This window comes from Stegostoma tigrinum, chromosome 7 (assembly GCF_030684315.1).
Source record: "Stegostoma tigrinum isolate sSteTig4 chromosome 7, sSteTig4.hap1, whole genome shotgun sequence".
Lineage (NCBI taxonomy): Eukaryota > Metazoa > Chordata > Chondrichthyes > Orectolobiformes > Stegostomatidae > Stegostoma > Stegostoma tigrinum.
In genome coordinates this window covers 26,816,244-26,837,312 of record NC_081360.1, presented here as the reverse complement: position 1 = coordinate 26,837,312, position 21,069 = coordinate 26,816,244, and the positions used below count along the sequence as shown (strand labels likewise).

General features: G+C 40.0%; 1 protein-coding gene across 26 annotated transcripts in view; it reads left to right on the top strand.

The window, feature by feature from the left end:
• LOC125454137 (microtubule-associated protein 2-like) overlaps positions 1-21,069 on the top strand; it is a 245,952-nt gene that overhangs the window by 58,898 nt on the left and 165,985 nt on the right. For 2 of the 26 annotated variants that reach the window (XM_059647124.1, XM_059647122.1), the window contains exon 2: positions 15,287-15,356. The exons of the other annotated variants lie outside the window; for them this stretch is intronic. The gene's annotated coding sequence lies outside the window, so the exon portion shown is untranslated. The remainder of the gene's footprint in view (positions 1-15,286; positions 15,357-21,069) is intronic. 26 annotated transcript variants of the gene reach the window in all.

Below are 21,069 nucleotides of genomic sequence, written 5' to 3'. Positions count from 1 at the left end.
TTATAATACTGGCAATCAACAATTAATGAGGGTTAGTCACTGAAATCATTGAAATAAGCAGGCAACTCAGAATTGTGTGCTAACAGTTGAAATCAATGGACACAAATGAATCTTATATTGCAATCACTGCACTCATTTTTCAACAGTTACCAAATTTATCCCCTACATTTGTTTTAATATTCTGAAATGCATTAAAGAATCTCAAACGCCAGCTCCAAAGCACTGCATATCCTCATAATAGCACTGCCATTTTACAGCTCACCAAATCTGAGTATACTTTTTACATTTTTTTTGAATGAGGCAATATAATGGATTGTTCAAAATATGCCATACATTGTCAGAATTTAGGTTGACACTAAGACTAGTGTTGAATTGGATTGGCGTTGGACATGCATATTTTAATAGTGAGGTATTTCCTGTATGTTTGAAAATCACAAGGCTGTACTTTGGGAGCTAAACACTAGAAGTAAATGACCTCGATTTCTTGTACAAACATCGCAAAGTGCTGCGGAAAATTGTCATGACATACCTGCATTTCAAATGCAATCAGTGTAATTTAAGTTGTGTGTGAAGAAGTCCAAAGTAGCACACTTTTGCTGGGAAGTAAATTTAGGAAAAAAGTTGATGACAGGAATTAAAGTGGAACTTCCTTTAATTAGACAGTGAGTTTTGAATAAAGATTAAAAAAAAACTGCATAGCTATTCAGAGAATCCTTAGTGCAAAAAGAGGCCATTCAGCCCATTGAGCCTGCGCCAGCCTTCTGAAGAGCATTGCACCCAGACCTAGCCCCCCCCCAATCAATCCCCATAATCCTATATTTACCACGGCTAATCCATCTAGCCTGCATCCCACATGGAGCAATTTAGCATGATCAGTCCACCTAATGTGCACAGCTTTGGACTGAGAGGAAATCAGAGCAGGCAGAGGAAACCCATGCAGACACGGAGAGAATATGCAGAGTCCACACAGATAGTCACCCAAGGCTGGTATTGACCCTGGATCCCTGGAATTGTGAGGCAGCAGTGCTTATCACCGAGCCAATTCTAAGCTAACCACTTCTGGGGAAAAGGTTTAATTGTCACTATTTAGCATGTCTGAAATTTTCTGTGCCCTAGCATTAATCTAAAATTGGTACAACTTCAATATTTGATTGACACATTATATGGTTTTCATGAGTGGGAGTGTTTTTGATACCATGAAAACTGTAGTAGATTTTCAGAGTTTTTATTTCGCCTCAGCATGTTGGCTGATCCCTTATCCTGGTTGGATAGGGAGAGAGTTGGAATGGAAGGTCTAAAGGCAAAGAGTGTTGGGGTCATGAGTTGGTACTAGGTTCCCACATAGGATGTGCCGTTGGGAGTGGGTGTGGTGTCATGCGTGTTGGTGTGAACGTATGAGAGATATTGGTTTACATCTACGGACAAGGGAAGTGGGTGGAGCTTTGAAGGGCACGAGGGCGAGAGGGTTTAATACTTAAGAAATAATTGGGGCAGGATCCCTCAGAACCGAGGCAAAGCTTTCAGCGACCGCTGTGGCTGCTTCTGATATGTGTCCAAATGCAGCAGACCTGACTTCATCCTGAAATTCCCACTTATTCCCCTCCTCCACTCATCCCTGAAATGCGGTGAGCTGGGAGATTTCCTGGCTCTGCACACTCACCTCAGGACCAAAGATCTAGGCTTAAGAGCGTCTTTAATAACACAATTAAAATCCTGTTTGACTGTTTTCAGATTTGTTCTTGTGATGATTAAACACAAGGAGTGGAAATACATTGTTCCCTTTTAAGTAAAAGAGCAATGTACCTTTCTTTTTAGAAAAAGCAACAAATGTAACAGAGCCTGTATAATTTGTCTGACACAAATTGAGGAAATATTTAGAATTTTCCTGTGGTCTGTTTTTTTTAAATGTTTAGATATGGCAATTGGGTATGCTTATTTAAGCAAGGGAACTGTTTTCAAGCTTCAGGAAGTTGTTAAATGTACAATTTACAATTTGTATTCTGTATTTGTGTTTGTGTCTGAGTTTCTGTTTCCATTTAATGGGATTTGTACAACACTACTGGTCAATGAAGGAACAGAATGGAGGGCATGGTGGCTCAGTGGTTAGTACTGCTGCCTCAGCGTCAGGAGTCTGTGTGCAATTCCACCCTCAAGCTACGGTCTGTATGCGGTTTGTACCTTCTCCCCATGTCTGCGCGGATTTCTGCTAGGTGCTCCAGTTTCCTCCTTCACTTCAAAGATGTGCAGGCTAGGTGGACTGGCCATGCTAAATATCCGATAGTGTTCAGGGATCTATAGGTTAGTTGCATTTAACTATGGGAAATGCAGGGTTACAGGGAAAGGGTAGAAGATGGGTCATTGTGGACTTGTTGTTCTGAATGGCCTGTTTCTACCGGAGAGGGGTCCTGTGATTCTAGATATTGAGAATATTCAATTAATTAGTTGCTCAAATTGCTGATTAACCTAGAATTAATGCAGAAGTTGTATCGATAAGATTGCTATACATTTCTATTTTTCTTCATTGTGTGAAATGAAGCCATGAATAAGTGAAGAGCTTTTTTTTTCCCCCGCTGACTCAACCACCCTTCTTTCCTGTGACTGGCCATTATGTATGAAATGCTTGTGTAGTTCACTGCCTTTCCTTCAGACATTTGGCTTGATTGCAAATGTAGTCAACTACACAATATCACATTTAAGGTACATTGAGTCACCCTTCAATGTACCTACCGAGTAGTTTGGATATTGGCAGGTACTTCAGAATAATATGTGGAATAAGCCAATGGAAAGGTAAGGAATGAATATTTAGTACAGTTTTGCTCCAAATATTTGGGGAGGAAAGAAAGAGTTAAGAGTTGCACTGAATAATTTCCTGCTTGAATCATTGCAGGGTAGAACTAGTAAATGTTCCAGGGATAAGGGTAATGTAAATAAGAAGCGACATACACTTGTACTTTTCAGTGGCATTCTCCCTGCAGCAATCGTAATGGCTTAATGTTCTCATCTGCAAATCCTGAATGCATTCACGTGTGACTTTCAAGATTGATTGTTGTTTTCTGTTGTGGAACCCTCTTTGGGCCAATTTGGAATCTGCATAAACTCATGGGATATATCTGGCAGGATTATCCAGTTGACGTGAAAATTTCAGCACGACCTACGTGAAAGTTCCGAAGGTGCTTATGTTAGATTGGCAACTTCCACCATCTCTTCTCTAAATGGGTATTCCTTGAGCTTTCGTTGATGGAACTGAACTTGGCAAATCTTCATTCTGCCATGTTTTGTGATTCTTCTCCCAATTTATAACACACCACCTTTCTCTGCTTAGAAAATGTTCTGCCTTTTGTGCATTTTCTGCCTTTACCCCTTAATGGTTATGTATTCAGATTTGTGTTTCATTCCTTTTTAGTTGATCATTTTTAGGCTCTCACTTTCTCACCACACTTAAGCCAAGCCTTTCCTCCACACTCATGTTCTACTATAAGTTGTAACCAATTAACAATTTCAGAGGAAAGTCTTGAAATACAATTGCCATCAAGAGTAATGTTAGTGTAATAATTCAAAACCATTAACATTCATTACTTCTGCTTAGCCAGCGATGCCCACAACCTGTTAATGAATAAAGAAATAAAAAAGGTAGATAGGATAGTGGAGGAGGTGTTGGTATGCTTGCTTTTATTGGTCAGTGCATTTAGTAATGGAGCTGGAAGGCCATGTTGTGGCAGTACAGGACATCGGTTAGGCCACTTTTGGAATACTGTACACAGTTTTGGCCTCCCTATTGTGAAGCTTCAGAGGGTTCAAAAAAGATTTCCAAGGATGTTGCCAGGATTTCAGGGTTCGTGCTGTAGGGAGAGGCTGAATGGGGGAGGGGGTGGGTGGTATTTTCCTTAGGCCAGCAAAAGTTGAGGAGTGGCTATATAAGGGTTTATGAAATTGTGAGGTGCGTGGATAGGGTGAATAGCCAAGGTCTTTTCCCTGGGGTGGGTGAGTCCAAAACTAAAGGGTGTAGGTTCAAGGTGAGAGGGGAAAGATTTAAAAGGGACCTAATTGGCAGCTTTTTCATGCAGAGCTTGATGTGTGAATGGAATGAGCTACCAGGGCGAGTGGTGGAGGCTGGTAAAATTACAACATTTAAAAGGCATTTGGATAGGTCTATGACTAGGAGGGGTTTAGAGGGATATGGGCCAAATGTTGGCAAATAGGACTAGATTAATTTAAGATATCTAGTCAGCGTGGACCAGCTGGACCGAAGGGTCAGTTTCTGTACGAGTACGAGTATGACTCTGACTCTTTGCAGCAAAAAAAAATGACTACAGGTTGCAATGCTTGATGAAGTGAACAATTATTAGAGTGAGAAGCTTAAAATTAAAACAGAAAAATGCTTGATAAACTCAGTAGATCAGGCAATATCTGTAGAGAGAGAAACAAGGTTAATGTTTTCAATTTGTAATCTCTTATCATGTTTATGAAGGTGCCAGACCAGGATATTTGTAGCATTTTGTCTTTTCATCTCAGATTTCCAACATCTGCAGTGTACTGCTTTCATGTTTTGGGAAGTTCAGAACTTAGAGTAACAATTCAGTGCAGTGAGGGAAGAAATGCTTCTTTTTGCCTCCATTAGTTTCTGTCATGTCTGTAAACTTGAGGCCTATGTGTATTTAAGAGTTTGTTCGGTGTTTTAGCTTTTACTGCAAGTTAATGTAGTAAAACAGGGATAAACTACTTAGAAATGTATCTGGAAGTAAGGCTAAAGCTGAGGAATATGAAGCACTAAGATATTGAAACTGGGTTTTGAAAAGTTTGATTTTTCTATTTCTCGGGGATAAACAAATCCTGAACCCAGTGAGACACATCTGAAGGAAATAGCAATAGAAAACAAGATTTAAAATTACCTAGCTGTGCATAATATAGAAAGGAGAAGCAGTAAATAAAGAAACAGAGGTATAACCCGTGTAACCAGATGCAGTGCATCCATGCATTTTTTAAAAATCCAGAAAACTTATACTATGTAATATTTTTAGGGAATGAACAAATGTCGAAGGAATTCTAGATTACCTTTTACTTAATGTTATGTGTGAAAGAGAGAGTATGTGCACACTTAACAATTGACCAGTTCGCTTAACGTCAGTAAAATTATAATGAAACCTCTGAAGGTAATAGTAGAAAAAGACCTAGAAATCAAAGGTATTTCTACAGATTTGTCATTACTATTTCTAAAGAGAAAGCCTTATTTGACCAGTTCCATAGTTTTAAAAGTTTGTTACTGGAGTTTGGGCAAGGGTATTGCAGTAAAAGAAATGTAGCTAGATATCCAAAAGATATTTGATAAGGGATGACACAACAGACTAAGAACACTGCATGTCCAGATATAAGGAGATAAGTGGATAATAAGCTGGCTGCAGGACAAAAAGCAAGATTAAGGGTGTTCTGAAGTTAAGGGGTACCCCACAGGATTCAGTGTTGGCCATTTATATTAAGAACATAAACTTTGGAATCAGAGGTAATATGCTAAATTTGTAGATTACACCAGTTTTTTGGTTTGGGATGGTGGAGAGATAGTAAATGCTAAAGAGGACTGCAAATTTTGGGCAGCACGGTGGCTCAATGGTTAGGACTGCAGCCTCACCGCACCAGCGATCCAGGTTTGATTCCAGCTTTGGGTACTTGTCTGTGTGGAGTTTGCACATTCTCCCCGTGTCTGTGTGGGTTTCCTCTGGGTGCTCCAGTTTCCTCCCACAGCCCAAAGATGTACAGGCTAGGTGGATCAGCCATGCTAAATTGCCCAAAGTGTTCAGTGGTTTGTGAGTTATAGGGGGATGGGTCTCGGTGGGATGCTGTATGGAGGCGGTGTGGACTTGTTGGACCGAAGGGCCTGTTTCCACACTGTAGGGAATCTAATCTAGTTATTAGATATTAATAATCTAGTGTGAGTATTTTGTTGATTGGTTGATTTCAGCAATAGAGAGAGGCATTTCCTTAAGAAAAAATTAAGATGTAACATAATTCTTCTAAGAATCTGAATCACAGATAAACAAAGAAATCTGGAAGTGGAAAATCATGGATCTCTACAAGATTTGTCACAGGCTGGTGAGATTGTTAAAGAAATCCAAATCCTGGATTAGTTTCCGGACGGATAGCATTAAAATATAGGAATCGTATGCTCTTTTTTAAAAAAACATCAAAACTTGTTTGGTCCACTACAAACTTTTAAAACCTCTTACAATTCTGGCCACGGCATTATATGTACGTAGAAGGACTGGAGAGTGTGCAGACAAGAACTAGAGGGATGACACTAACCATGCTAGCTCATAACTTTCAAGAAAGAATGAACACATTGATCTTGTTTTTTCCTCAACAACCCAAGGCTGAGGTAAAATCTAAATAGGTGCATTTACAATTACAGAGGAGACAGATATTTCCCATTTGTGGGGAACAATCATATTGAATGCCATTAAGCTGAAATTGTCGACCTGAGGTGAAATAAGTTCAGAAGAAATCTGATGGAAGAATGGAACTTGCAACCGAAGGGAAAATTGGTTAAGCAAGTGAGGGGGAAAGGTTCCTCAATGAAACAAGGAACTGCGGATGCTGAAGATCTGAAACAAAAACAGAAATTTCTGGAGAAATCCTACCAGATGACCTGAGTTTCTCCAGCAGTTTCTGTTTTGGAAAGAAGTTCTTGGGTTTATGCTGACCTTCAGATGTTTCAAGTGAAACACAAACGTGGTAGGACTAGTTAGGTGGAGTTGCCTGTTCCTATGCTGTATACTGTGAATCTGCTCATCTTGTCTTCTAGTCATTGCTCTTGCTGCATGCTACACAAAACACCTGCCAGGAACTTGCATTTGAGCTTCTCTAAGCTGAAATAAAAACAGAAAACTGCTGAAAATACTCAGCATCTCGAGTAACATTGGTGGAGAGAAACAGATTTAACATTTCCGGTTTAGATGAGTGTTATTCAAAAATAAAGACTAGTGGAAATGTAATAGGTTTTGAACATGACAAGAGATGGGGAGTAGGAAGAATACAATGGGAAGCCCATGATTATGTGGAGAACAGCTGAGACTAAATGGCTGACCGGTTCATGCAGCAAAAGCGAGGGTAGTGATGTGCATTATAAGGGGACTCTAGGTGTGTCCAGTGAGATGGGAATGGTCATTTAGCATCTATGCGAAGGGATTCGGAAAGAACTGAATCAAAACAGAACCATCAGAAGATTTAGAACAAGATGAATGCAGAGGTTATGATCTGAAGTTGTTGAACTCAGAGTCCAGAAGGCCACAGCTAAGATGAAAGACGAGGTGATGTTCCATAAGCTTACATTGAGCTTCATTGTGATGCCAGTGCTGGTCATGGGCAAAATGTCTGAATTGGAAGCAAAATGAACACTAGTGTACTGCAAATTTGAGAAGACTATGCAATCCTGGATTCAGTTGGCAAGTTACCGTGGTTTCTCCAGGAAACAAATCCCTTTTTCTTTGCCTGGCAAGCAGGTAACTGAGGTGGTGGTGCAGAAAGATGGCCTTAATTTGACAATTAAGGGCCTTAGTTGATAGTTGAGTTGGCTTCCCACTGCCACTTCTTGTGCATCACTCAATTGTGAAGTGGTGACAAGGGTGTAAATATCTCTTGCTGAAGATCAACTCACCCAATTATTTGTCTTCTCGCTATCTCCAAGGATGGGAAAACTCCGCATATATTTTTAGAAGGATCATCATAAATTTATCATTGCAAGTTTTAGCAGATCACAAGCTACAACTTGAACTTGCTTTCTTCTCCTTCAAAAAAATGCCTTGGAATTGCTGATTTATTTTTTTAGTTAATGAATTGACATTAATTAACATCTTTTGCAGAAGCGCAAAACTTTTACGATTTTCTTTTAAATTTAATATCAATAAAATGTGTTAATTATACTACTGTATTATAGCCCATGATCATCAGCCTCCCAAAAAAGATCAAGATTTGATAAGAGGCAAATATTGGATTCAAATATGTTGTACGATGTTTAATGCAGTAGACTAATAACTGAATAATTCATGCATGGTTGATTGTCTGAAATTTGAGATCACTCTTTGCTGTTTTCATTCTTCAGTTTGGGTTCCACAGTACCAGATCTTTGCTGGAAACCTGGTCACAAACTCGAGAGCTGCATAATTGTATTAAAATGAGTTTAACACAACTAATCTGGAGGGGAATAATGGGGCTTTTGTTTTGTTCCAGCCCACGCTGCTGTTACTCCAGCATAGATGGAGGTTAAGCATGGGGCAGCACAGTAGCTTGGTGGCTGGCACTGCTGCCTCACAGCACCAGGGACCCAGGTTTGATTCCCTACCGTCTGCGTGGGTTTCCTCCTTGTGCTCCAGTTTCTCCCACAGTCCAAAGATGTGCACATTAGGTGGTTTGGCCATGCTAAATTGCCCATAGTGTCCAGGGATGTGCAGGCTAAGAGGATTAGCTGTGGGAAATGCAGGGTTACAGGGATAGCATAGGGTGCTGATCTGGGGGTGAGGCTCTTTAGCAGGTCACTTGGGATTAGATGGGGTGAATGGCCGGTTTCCACACTGTAGAAATTTGACAAGGATGCTGTGGAATTCCCATTGTAGCACATGCTGAAGGAATTGCCTGGGGAGTTGAGTTCTCTGGATAATTCCACTTTGACTGGAAACCTGTGAACGTCTGTATAAAAATCAGAGACTTCAGTTTGCTCTGACACTAAGCAAAATAATTACTCCGGAAAAATTAGACTATTAAATGTAGTCTAATTACGGAGTAACAAAGCAAATAACTCTTGCAACTCCCTCGCCCCTTACAATCCCTCCCCCTGCCAAAAGAAGAGTCCTGATCCAACACTGGGGACTTGACCCCCACACGCATCCACACGTGCACCTAATCCCCCTGCCCCTCTGCTAAAGTGAACTCAGTCAACCCCAATCTAACCTAAACACTTAACTTGCCCCATGTTACTTTCACACTGGCACCCTACCAAGTTGATAGCTTACTAACCTTGTACCTTACCTAACCTTGTAACCCTTGTACCTTAGCTGTATGGCACCGTACTTAGCTGGCATCCTACTCTCTCCGCACCCTAACATCACACTTACCTTGTATACATAGGGTTTGATAGGAACTGACAAAGTGGCGGTCATGATCTTTACATTTCGGAATATGGGTTGACTGCTGTATAATGGGGATGTGGTTAGCATTCCTCTGACAGTTGTATGCTATGAGATAACTGTCAGAATGGAAGTGTGGCACCACGTTTCTGAGTGAGGCCTGAGTGGAATACATCTCAGAAATGTGGAGCTCCCTCCCTTCGTCAGAAAGGCTGCAGTTATAACCTGAGAGAGATTGGACCTGGTTTCCTAGCAAATGACAATGTTGCCTGTGCTATGCTACAAAGTTCTTTCTTAGCTGGCCCACAGACCGGGCCTCGGTGTTCGACATTTATACTTTGCTTCTTCAATACATTGAAGTTCAAGCATCATGGCATAATTGGCAGACAAAATGTGGTGAGCGAAGCTAAAACTGTCTAGTGGTGACCCTTTCCCACACAGTTCGACTGTATTAGTGAATGATCATGGAGTGTAATCGAATGTGTCTGGACAGATTAATGGATTTGTATTTTCCTTCTTTCTTAACTGTTGCAAAGATGTGGGTAGCTAAACACAGCATGAGTTAGGAAATATGCAAAAAAAGTCATGAATAAAGCAGATGTGTAGATCACTAAATGGACACTTAATAATTTAAACTAAAATTGCAGTGAGAAGTAACTTCCTCTACAATTTTATGCAATTATTTTAAGATTCTGAAAATTAGAATATTTGAAGAATAAAGTTTGTTTCATCTAACCACCGGTGAATAGTTCAATTTTAATGAAAATGGCTGCAAGTTATGTTTGCGAAGTGCTTTTAACTTCTTTTTAAAAAAAGTAAGAATGTAATTGTATATTCAGCAAATAAGGCTTAATTTATAGGGTGACTTTAATCCTTCTAATAGATATAACTGAAATTGAATGGGATCGGGGCAGAAATAGTGAAGAGGACAAGCAGAAGATTTCCTCCCACTGGTGCTGCTAACCCATTAGTTCGACGACTTGCCCATTGATGCATTATAACAACAATGTGGAGGGGCAAGAGTTCAGAATCTTAATGTATATTCCTCCTGGATGCTAACGTTTAGCACCACTTTCTGGACTGGCCATGGAGAAAAGCAATGGTGGGTCCCAGAAAGCAGCAAAGTTGGTAAGAGCTGCCTTTGTGTGGTATCCAGTTAATCCCATTGGTTGTCTGGCGAAATTACAGCCTTTAATTCAGGAAGACTTCAGTGTAGCTCTGTAGACTGGTTGCTTGGGACTTCTGCCACTTTTACAATTCCTTGCCAAGTATCCTGCAGCTGAGACATTCTTGCTGCAAACAGCAGCATTTCACTGATAACAAAGTGTGAAGCTGGATGAACACAGCAGGCCAAGCAGCACCTTAGGAGCACAAAAGCTGACGTTTCGGGTCTAGGCCTTTTGTGCTCCTAAGATGCTGCTTGGCCTGCTGTGCTCATCCAGCTTCACACTTTATTATCTCGGATTCTCCAGCATCTGCAGTTCCCATTATCTCTGAGCAGCGTTTCACTGCCTAGCTTTCCACCATCAAAAAAACAATCAAAGCCACCAGTCCCCATTCTTCTCCCAGGAAAATGGCTCAAAATTGAACTAGGTGTGAAGGAGACCAGCTGTGGAACTGAATTAAAGAGGAGGTTCTTCTAACATCTCTCCCCTTCTTTTGCAGCAAGCTCTTAGCTGGTATTCCGTCGAGAACATCAATAGTTTATAAATCTACAGTGTACTTTATGATGGAAACATACCATGGTGAATAGTGTAAACACTGCCCATTAACTATCAAGATAGGATCAGATGGTCTTTACAATTGTTGGTTTGTAATGTTTTTATTTATCCCAGCAGTACATTGTGATAATGAACCCTGATGTGTCTTGACATTAAATAAGTGTTGTTTTGAAGGCAGTGCTTGGCTTTGCAGTGTTTTAGTGATATGACATTTTTAACGCCTTTAAGGGAATTTTCACATGAAGGCAGCCAGAATATCATTTCCATCTTAATTTGATGTGAGTTGGCATTAGAAACAGTTTGTAAAAGACCACCAGTGCATGTCTGGTGTATTCATACCCTGTTTCGTAAAGTAAGTTGAGCACGTCAGCCTGTTATTGAAAGGTTCAAGTGCAAGTTTGGTTAGTTTAACCTTCAAGGTCATTCATAAAATTGTATGAATGTTGAATGCTAAAAGCTGTCAGTTTACATTTGTGTTTACATCTCTGTTCTGTTGAGCAATGTATGCAATTGTTGATGGGAATCTCATTAGATTAATTTATCTTGAGATGACTTTGGGAATGAATTTGAATCATACTTTCAGCTGAATATTGTGGTTTTATGTTAAATAAAATATCCCTCAAGTATATTTTAAAAGTTTTATGGCAGATACTTAGAATTTGTGTATTCTCAAATGATTATTCTGTCATTAAATGAATTGAACTCTAATTTTGATTTAGACTCATTTCAAAACTGAGTCAGACAAATGAAAACTTCCTTTGAAGCAATTGATAATCTGACTACTGTCGCCGTAACATTGATTTGTGCCACATTTAAATTCTTTGATTTCACTTTCTGGTTTATAGGTCTTTGATACTCCTGGGATTTTAAAAAAAAAAGTCACATAGGTGTGTTATGACTAGTCCCAAGGTGAGGTTCCTCAATTTATTACAATTCCAGATGGTGCACACCAAATTATAAGTGCAGATGAACTGGCTCTCCTCCTTATACTGTCCCCTCAATTGGTCACAAGGTTAAATGGTCAGTCTAGGAGTTGGGAGTTCAGCTGTACAGGTCATTGGTTAGGCCACTATTGGAATACTGTGTACAGTTCTGGTCTCCCTGCTATAGGAAGGATGTCTTTAAACTTGAAAGGATTCAGAGAAGATTCACAAGGATGTTGCCTGGGTTAGAGGGTTTCAGCTATAGGGAGAGGCTGAATAGGCCTGGGGTAGGGGTGCCCAAAACTAGACAGCATAGGTTTAAGGTGAGGGGGAAAGACACACAAAGGCCTAAAGGACAATGTTTTCAATGTCGAGGGTGGTGCGTTTATGAAATGAGCTACAAGAGGTGGTGTGGAGACGGGTACAATTACAACATTTAAAAGGCATCTGGTTTGGTACATGAATAGGATATGGGCTGAATACTGGCAAATGGGATAAGATTAATTCAGGATAACTGATTGGCGTTAGCAAGTTGGACCAAAGGGTCTGTTTCTGTGCTGTATATGCCTATAATACTGACTGCAAAAGGAGCTGCTGTCTCGAGGATACCTTTCTCTCAAATCAGATTAATTCATGTTTTAGAGGGAGCTAACTTAACCGGGTTGTCTTGAGCTAACAAGGGTAAGAAATTAACAGCTACCCAATGAAAGAAGAAATAATAGTACAACACAGATTAGGGATGAAAACTGAAGATAAAAGGTTCACATCAGTTTCTGGGGTGTTCATGAGGATAGATAGTTGGAACATTAGTAGTTGAGCAGCCACCTTCAAGATTCCTGGCTTTTCAGGTTAGCTGAAATTCTCGGTCCTGTTTTTCTTTTGAATTGGCTTCCAGCACTCTGAGGAAGAGAATCCTTTCCCTGCAGTGAATTGTTTCTTGACTGTGGCTTTCATGGTATGTTCATGCTTGACTGCCAGCCAGCATTCAGGTACCTCAGCTCGCAGACCCCACACCAGGGTTGACACTCTCCTTGTTTATTTTTGAACGTGGAAAATGTGAGCATTTCTCTTGCCTGTACTGCTGTCTTTTCTACCATTGTGTTAAACATCTGACATGCTTACAGGAGATTACAGTTTAGTTTATAGTGTTTTGTTCTCTTTGAACCTTCTTAATATCTTGAACTGTGATATTGTAGGAATCCCCTCCTGATACTCAATGAATTTAAACCCACAGCTATCTTCTACCTATATTTTCTCTCCATAAAAGAAGAAAACAACTCTCAATTAAAAGTTAAATATACCCAAGTAAATGTGAATGTCAGGCACCAAGGTCCCTTAAATCTGTGAACTACCTTTCCTCATGCACAAGTTTTAAAAAAAAAAGACTGGAAGTGGTCCTTCACTTTGGAAGGAGATGGTGGTGGCTCTGGTCCATCAACGTTGACATTGACATTGGTTCAGATTCCACCGTAGCTGATTGAATGAATAATTTAAATTTCAATAAAAAAAACCTGGAATTGAAAACTTCTTTCACTGGCAATATTGTTGTCTATTATTGTGTTGTAAATACAGATGTGTTCACTGATTTCTTTTATGGAAGGAAGTTAGCCACTGTTACTTGGTCTGGTCTATACGTCACATTGATCTCGTTTTTTCCTCAGCAACCCAAGGCTGAGGTAAGACCTAAAATAGGTGCATTTACAATTACAGAGTAGACAGACATTTTTCCATTTGTGGGGAACAATCATATTGAATGCCATTGAGCTGAAATTGTCGATCTGAGGTGAAATAAGAAGTTCAGAAGAAATTTGATGGAAGAATGGAATTCGCAACTGAAGGAAAAGTTGGTTAAGCAAGTGAGGGGGGAAGGTTGTATACATCTCTCCAGACCACAGCAATGTAGATGACTCATAACCACGTTTTGAAATGGCCGAACAAGCTATTCAGTTTGAGGGCAATAAATGCCCATCTTGCCAGTGCACCCATATCTATTTTTTTTTTAAAATTGCACTTTCAAGGTGGATCTACAGGAATTTTAACATTTTTTTGTCGTGCACGTGAACTGATCTGAGCCCTGCCAGATTGCTGAACCTCTGTAGAAGTACTGGTGACATTTTGGACCCTAGACCCCAACAAGAATATCTGAGAATCAAGTGTGTCATCTTAAACAGGGCATTTGTTTGTTTTGAAGGAAACAGTAATGGGATAAATGAAAGGGAATGAGAGAACTCTTAAGGTGTCATTTGTGTATGAGATGTGACACACCCCTAGAGATTTATAAGCCCCAAAACACAAATATGGTGATCCTGGTGAGTTGCTCTGACTGGGAAGGATGCCTGTGGATCAATTGTGATGGCTATTACACAGAATTGTGTGATTATGAACCAGCCATTTCTGCTTGCAGCTGTGAAAATGATGTCTGCACACTGCTCTTGTACTTTAAGGTCAATTCTGACAGCTGTAAAGGATCTGCATAATACCACTCTGTGTCACATTTGGGTACATATTTGTCACATGTTTTTTGAGGTAGGCCAGAAAGTACATAAACTTTAGCTTCTTAGAAGCGTCACCTTGTTGGGGCCATCCAGTTTGACATTACTGGGCTCCAAAATTGTGCAGGACATATTAAAGTGCATGCTACTTCATCCATTGTAGTTTCCTAAATTTTAACCCAGTTTGGGCTCCCGCACCCATCCAATAATGGAATTGTACCAATGTTCTTTTGTAGAAAGGGTGCTACCTGCTGAATGTAAAGATTATCTGTGTGTAGTCACAAAAAGAAATCCTGGGTATAATGATTTTTTTTTTTGAAAGTTGCCTTGACACATTCATCCTTGGTGAGTCTGCCTAATTCTGTTCTTCAAGAAAAAAAGTTGAGCATTTATGAAGCATTCTTTATAAACACAGGATGTCCCAAAGACCTTTATTGCCTGTGAAACACTTCTAGAGATTTGTCATTGTTGCAATGTGCTGTTATTATAGATTCATGGGAAATTCAATATATGTAATCCTGATTTTATTGCATATGAGAAAGAATCTGTTTGAGAATAATCAATTACTTTCAATAAACCTTCCTTGGATGGACGAGTTATGAACCCACTAAGAGTTGTAAGAACAATGCCCAAAGTGTGAAATATAGCTCACGTTGCCTTGGACACTAGATGTAGAATTGAACATGACAAACATTGCAGTTAGAGAATTCCACAGTGACTCAGAATTCAAACTTAACAATCATGAGTTCCCCTTTATTAAATGCACTCACATTTGTCAGGCTTCATTGCATTCTTCTTCCTCAAATAATTTTAAAAAAATACCAGTCTTGAAACATTCCTTTCTTAGCCATGCACGATCCTGCAATTTACATTAATCTGATTAAATAAGATAACGTGAAATAAGTGCACCCTTTTCTAATATGACTAACACCGAATGTATGCATGCAAAATAAGTGCATCTTTCTCAACCATATTAAAAGTGAGCCATTGTACTGTCTCCCTGAAGACCACTTTGTCAGAATGTATCTTTGTTTCTCCAGATGCCGCCTGACTCTGTCAGTTTAAGAGGTCACTGCCTGTTCTTGTGTTGAAATTGATCCTGGCAACAAGGTACCTGTCCTCTTTTGGTATCATTATCCTAGAAAGGTGACATGCCAGCTTGCTCTTCGGTTGGTTTCCGTGAGGCACTTACAAAGCGCTGTCTGCGGAAAGGGCTGGGCTGTACTGCTGTCCCCAAAAGCAGCATCTTCATCCTATTCTCGATTAAAGATCTTACCAAAATGAACTTGGATTTCTTCATAACTGATGTAAAACAGATTTCTCAGTTTCTGAAAGGAGGCTAGCTGTGTTTTTAATGGAGATGCTTTCAAATAAATCACAATGAGCTCACATGTTAGTATTTGGAACCTGATTTGATATATGACCAAACATTATTTTACTTCTACCTTTTTCAAATTTAAATCTTAAATTATGACAATTCAGTTATGCCTTTAATTAAGATTTGAGCTAGAACCACAAAATAATATTTACCAAAGATTTTATGCCTTTGCTTTCATGAGTCAGAAAATACTCATTTCATAAATTAGAACATCTTTTTTTAGACCATAAGACATAGGAGTGGCAGTAAGGCCATTCGGTCCATCAGGTTCACTCCCCCATTTAAATCATGGCTGATGGGCATTTCAACACCACTTCCCTGCACTCTCCCCGGAGCCCCCGATTCTGTCTGAGATCAAGAATTTGTCGATCTCTGCCTTGAAGGCATCCAACATCCCGGCCTCCACTGCACTCCGTGGCAATGAATTCCACAAGCCCACCACACTCTGGTTGAAGAAATGTTGTCTCATTTCAGTCTTAAATTTACCCCCTCTAATTCTAAGGCTGTGCCCACGGGTCCTAGTCTCCCCGCCTAACGGAAACAACTTCCTAGCGTCCACCCCTTCTAAACCATACATTATCTTGTAAGTTTCTATTAGATCTCCCCTCAACCTTCTAAACTCTAATGAGTACAATCCCAGGATCCTTAGCCGTTCATCATACGTTAAACCTACCATTCCAGGGATCATCCGTGTGAATCTCTGCGGGACACACTCCGGGGCCAGTATGTCCTTCCTGAGGTGTGGGGCCCAAAATTGGACACAGTATTCTAAATGGGGGCCTAACTAAAGCTTTATAAAGCCTCAGAAGCGCATCGCTGCTTTTATATTCCAACCCTCTTGAGATAAACGACATTACATTTGTTTTCTTAATTATGGACTCTACCTGCAAGTTTTTATCATTCACTAGCATACAAAAGACTTGGTTTATATGACAAATGAGAATTTTTATTGATTTTGTTATGTCGTACATGAAATGCAGTTTCTTCCTCATGATTCTGAGGGAGTCTGTCATTGTTACTCGTAAACAAAAGAAAATCAATAAAGCTTCAAAATGAATTGTCACTAAATGATACTGTAAGGTTGTGTGTTTAAGTGTCTTGACTTTAAAAAATTAACACAGATGGAAATAGCATCCTTTTGGACTAGGTTCCAATTAAGCCTGTTTTTGAAGAATGTATTCATTACATTCTTCACTGCATTGCATCTTTACTGAAATGAGTGATGTTAAGTAGGTGCTTTTGCGGTTGTAACCTTTGTATTTCCACAGATTGTTACATTCAGTACTTTGCTTTTGCTTTTTACTTGGAAGTTACCATAATGCTCTCAAATCACCTTCCTTCACTCCTCTTGTCAATCACTTTTTTTTGAGATTCCCTACAGTGTGGAAACAGGCCCTTCGACCCAGCAAGTCCACACTGCCCCTTGAAACATCCCACCCAGACGTATTCCCCTATAACCCACACACCCCTGAACACTGTTTGTTTGTGTTTAAGTCTCTCACCACCAAATCTCCTCACCTGGCCCTAGGCCTTCCTCCTCCTCCTTCCTGCAGTACCATTACCATCATTGCATTGTTACTGCTTTCTCTCCCTGTAACAGATGACTATACCATTTTAATCTCTTATCGGTAACTTTATTCAATGCTCCTACAATCTTCATTGACCCCCTGATTTTGGTGGTGGTTGATTTTGTTGTTGTTGCACTATGTTTCTAATTGAAATAAACTTGTTCCTCTTCTTGTTTTTGCCTAATTTCTACACTATATAATGAGGCTGGCCTCAACTATGTTGAGGATTCTTTGTTTCAATTTCAGCAACACTTTCTATTATGTAGCACCTCTGCACGTTGTCCAATTAGCGCAATCAGAGCTAAGCTGTTACTTAATTTTCACTTCTATTTTCTGGCTACCCCTAACCCCAGGTATTAAAAACGATTCATTTTCCAAGTTCTTCACACCTTGACACAGAAACTCTTGCTCAGGCTGAAACGAACAGTCTATAAAAGGGAGTTAAATTCAACATTTTGGGCTGATTTTCTGTCGGTTGGTCATGACGTGTGCTTCAGTTCTCAATCAGGAGCCTGGAGTGGCTGTGAGGGGAATGTTTGTTGCAGTTTGACCAATTAAAGTTGCCTTCAGCTGTTCCTTCTAATTAACAATGGCAGATGGAGCAGGGATGCAGTGTCTGGTCAGCAGTGTTACGACTAGAGTAGGGTGCTGCTGGAAAAGACGACAGACTTAGTGTGACAAAATGATGCCATTCAAGAAGTCCAATTCAGCTGAACTGTTGTGAGGCACATTGCTTTGATGGGCTTCAGTGGAGAAATTCCCATAGTCAACCTGGGCCCCTGTGAGGCCTGCTGGCCCATTGACATAACTGTTTAATATAACTAGTGGTAGGTCACCTCACATACATGTGCGCGCACGCACACAAATATGGTGCTCTGTAATTGTTTTGTGTGTTGGACTGAGGCACTGAGTTGGAGGTTCGACATTTCTGCCCTGTTGGTCTGTGTGTGAGAATGTTTCCAATTCCAATTATGTTCAATAAACCTTGCTGACCTGATTTTTTGCCTTAATACTCAAAGAGGAGCCATCAGAGACAGTGGAAATATTGGAAACCTCTGCAACTGATAAATAACTTGTAAGAAAGGGTATGTTTCATTTGCATGAAAAGCATCAAGGTCTCCAGGGAGAGGATAGTTAACGATTGAAATGCAGATCATGCAATGTCAACTTGCTACACAAGCATCATCTGTGTTTGGCGATGGATATCAGGATGTCCTAATCTCCCACAGTGAATAGGATTATAGTGTTACAGCACGGAATCATACACTTCGGTCCATCTCATCCATGCATATCAAGTTTCCCCATCTAAACTAATCCCATTTGCTAGAGTTTGGACTGTACCCCTCTAAATCTTTCCTATTCATGTACCCATCCAAGTATCTTTTAAATGCTGTAACTGTACCTGCCTCTACCACTTTATCTTGCAGTTCATTCCACGTAGTGTGATAAAGTAGATCCTTAGGCCTTTGTTAGGTTTTTCTCTCTCCACCTTGACTTTTGAACTTTTCTAACCTGGCGGGGGGGAAAGGCCAACTGCTCTTGAGCTTATCTGTGCCCTCATGATTTTATAAATATCTATAGATAAGACACTTTATTAACATATTTAAATTAAGCTCATATACAAGTGGAAGCCTGATTTAAAATTCATGACTGCTACGTAGGATAGGAGAAGTGAAGAGATGAGAGCTGCCTCTCGATACTGAGTGTGTCTCTTTGGCACTCCTGCCTCTCAAGGATGCCTTTAACTAAATATATCCCACTTGATTGTTGGGATTCCCAAGGGTCACCGGTTGAAACCTTCTACCATTATTACCTTTTTGCTTTACCTTTGTATAGGATGTGAGCATTGCTGACAAGGCATTTGTTACTGTGGCCCTTGAACTGATTGGCTTATTAGGCTACTTCGGAGAGGAGTTAAGAGTCAGCCAACTCGCTGGGCGTTTGGAAATACGTGTAGATGAATTTGGGGGAGGATGGCAGCGTTGTTTTCTGAAAGGGCATTATTAAACTAGATGGATCAGTGGTGGTTACATGGTCATCAAAAGGCTAGCTTTTACTTCTAGATTTGACTGAATTGAAATTTCCATTAAAGCTTTGATGATTAGTCCTACAGCATTCCCTATAGCATCCCTTCAACCCCATTATCCCTTCTCTTGTCAGCTGGAACGTCTGGTTAAAACGGTTGTTGAATTCCTCCATTAAAACATTTAGTGAGTTTCTGGGTTCATAGGCCTCAGTTCCTCCTTCCCCATCTTTCCCACCTATCTGCAAATATTCGAGCTCATGGCAAAAATGATCAGGAAGCTGTGAGAAGAATCTTTTTCCCAGTTGTTAAAACTATGCTGCCATTGCAAGTCATTGCTGGCATGATGGCAAGTGGTCAGAAATGAATAGAGGGTGGTGTCTGGACTGATGAAAGGTCGTTTGGAGAATCTAGGCCAAGGGATGAGAAACTCTGGATGTGAAGACCCAATTTGCCAGTAAGGATTTTGTTTTTAAATTACCCAAATGAGACTTTTTGGCATTATTTTTGTTCTTGACAGGTCTGACCTTGTGCAGACACTATTTGCTGCGCAGTCCTCCAGTTTAAAGTCACAGGTTGAGCAATGCAATATTTGTGTGAGCTGCACATTTAAAGGGATTCCTTCCAGCTATGAGCAGGCATCTTTTGGCTGCAATTCATTCTGCCAAATCCTGTCCTCTTGATCCTAGACTGGTGTTTACCAGGCAGACTGAGATAATGTGGAGCCCCCGTTAATCCGCAGTGACATTGGTGCTTGTAAGTGGTGACAATCTATTTTTAATGTTGCAACTATTGTGTTTGCATTGATGCTTGAATGGGAAAACTTTGATATCCCTATATAAGGCAATTGCATGACGGTAGTCAAATATAATTCCTGCTGTAGCCCTGTGTGTAAACTGAAAGATGATTGGAATCAAAATTAGTTGCTTCCTGAATTATATAAATGAGCTTTGATCAGTGAAAGACCGTTTAAATTTGCATACTTTAAATAATCTGCAGGTTTTTTAAAGCTATTTTGTGTACAACAGCATGCTGTTTTTTCCATTGTACAGACTTATATTTCCATGTGGAGGCTGAGCCTTTTATGGTTCATTTCCAAATGTGTATTCCGTCTGTCAATTTTGCCTTGCCTTGTTGATTGGCTGTGTGCAGTTTTTCCACACTCCACATGGCTAGAGGCTGTCCCCAGGTCTTGCTGGTTGAACTGACAGAGCTATCAGTCTGCAATATTGGAGCCAAGTCCAATGAATCAGATGAAATTTGAATCTGCATCCACTTTTCTTGGGCCATACTTTTTCTTATCTTTCCTTTCTCTTTTCCTGAAGCACTTGACTCCTGGCTGTCAAATAGGTATTGCACTCCTTCAGAGACATTACACAAGTAACAGACATTCATCTGTCGATTTTTAGGTAGCACAATTCAGAGTATATTTTCAAGTTTTTGAGTTTATTTGGATTGTTGCTGTGTATCCTTGCCATGAAAGTTAGATCCCACCAAATGGTAGCTTTACGTCTTGAGTAGCTTTGTAAGTTCCTGTTTTATCCATCCTGTCTAAATGTATGGTTTATTGAAAGCTAATAATTTAAAGCCACGCTTCCTTTTCATTGGTGACGTACGCAAAATAAAATCAGCAAACTGAATGATCAAAACATATGTAATGTAAAACCCTTCCAACTTAACTGTTTTATAATGTAATAATCAGGTTCCACAAAGTATTCTGATTACATTATGAACCAGAACCTTGATATATCTTAACCTATAAGCTATCCTGACTTTTTAGAAGCTCCTACTGCAGGCAAATTATATTACTGTGGGACTGAGTGGCTACAGAAACAGTTGCTACTTGGAAGAACC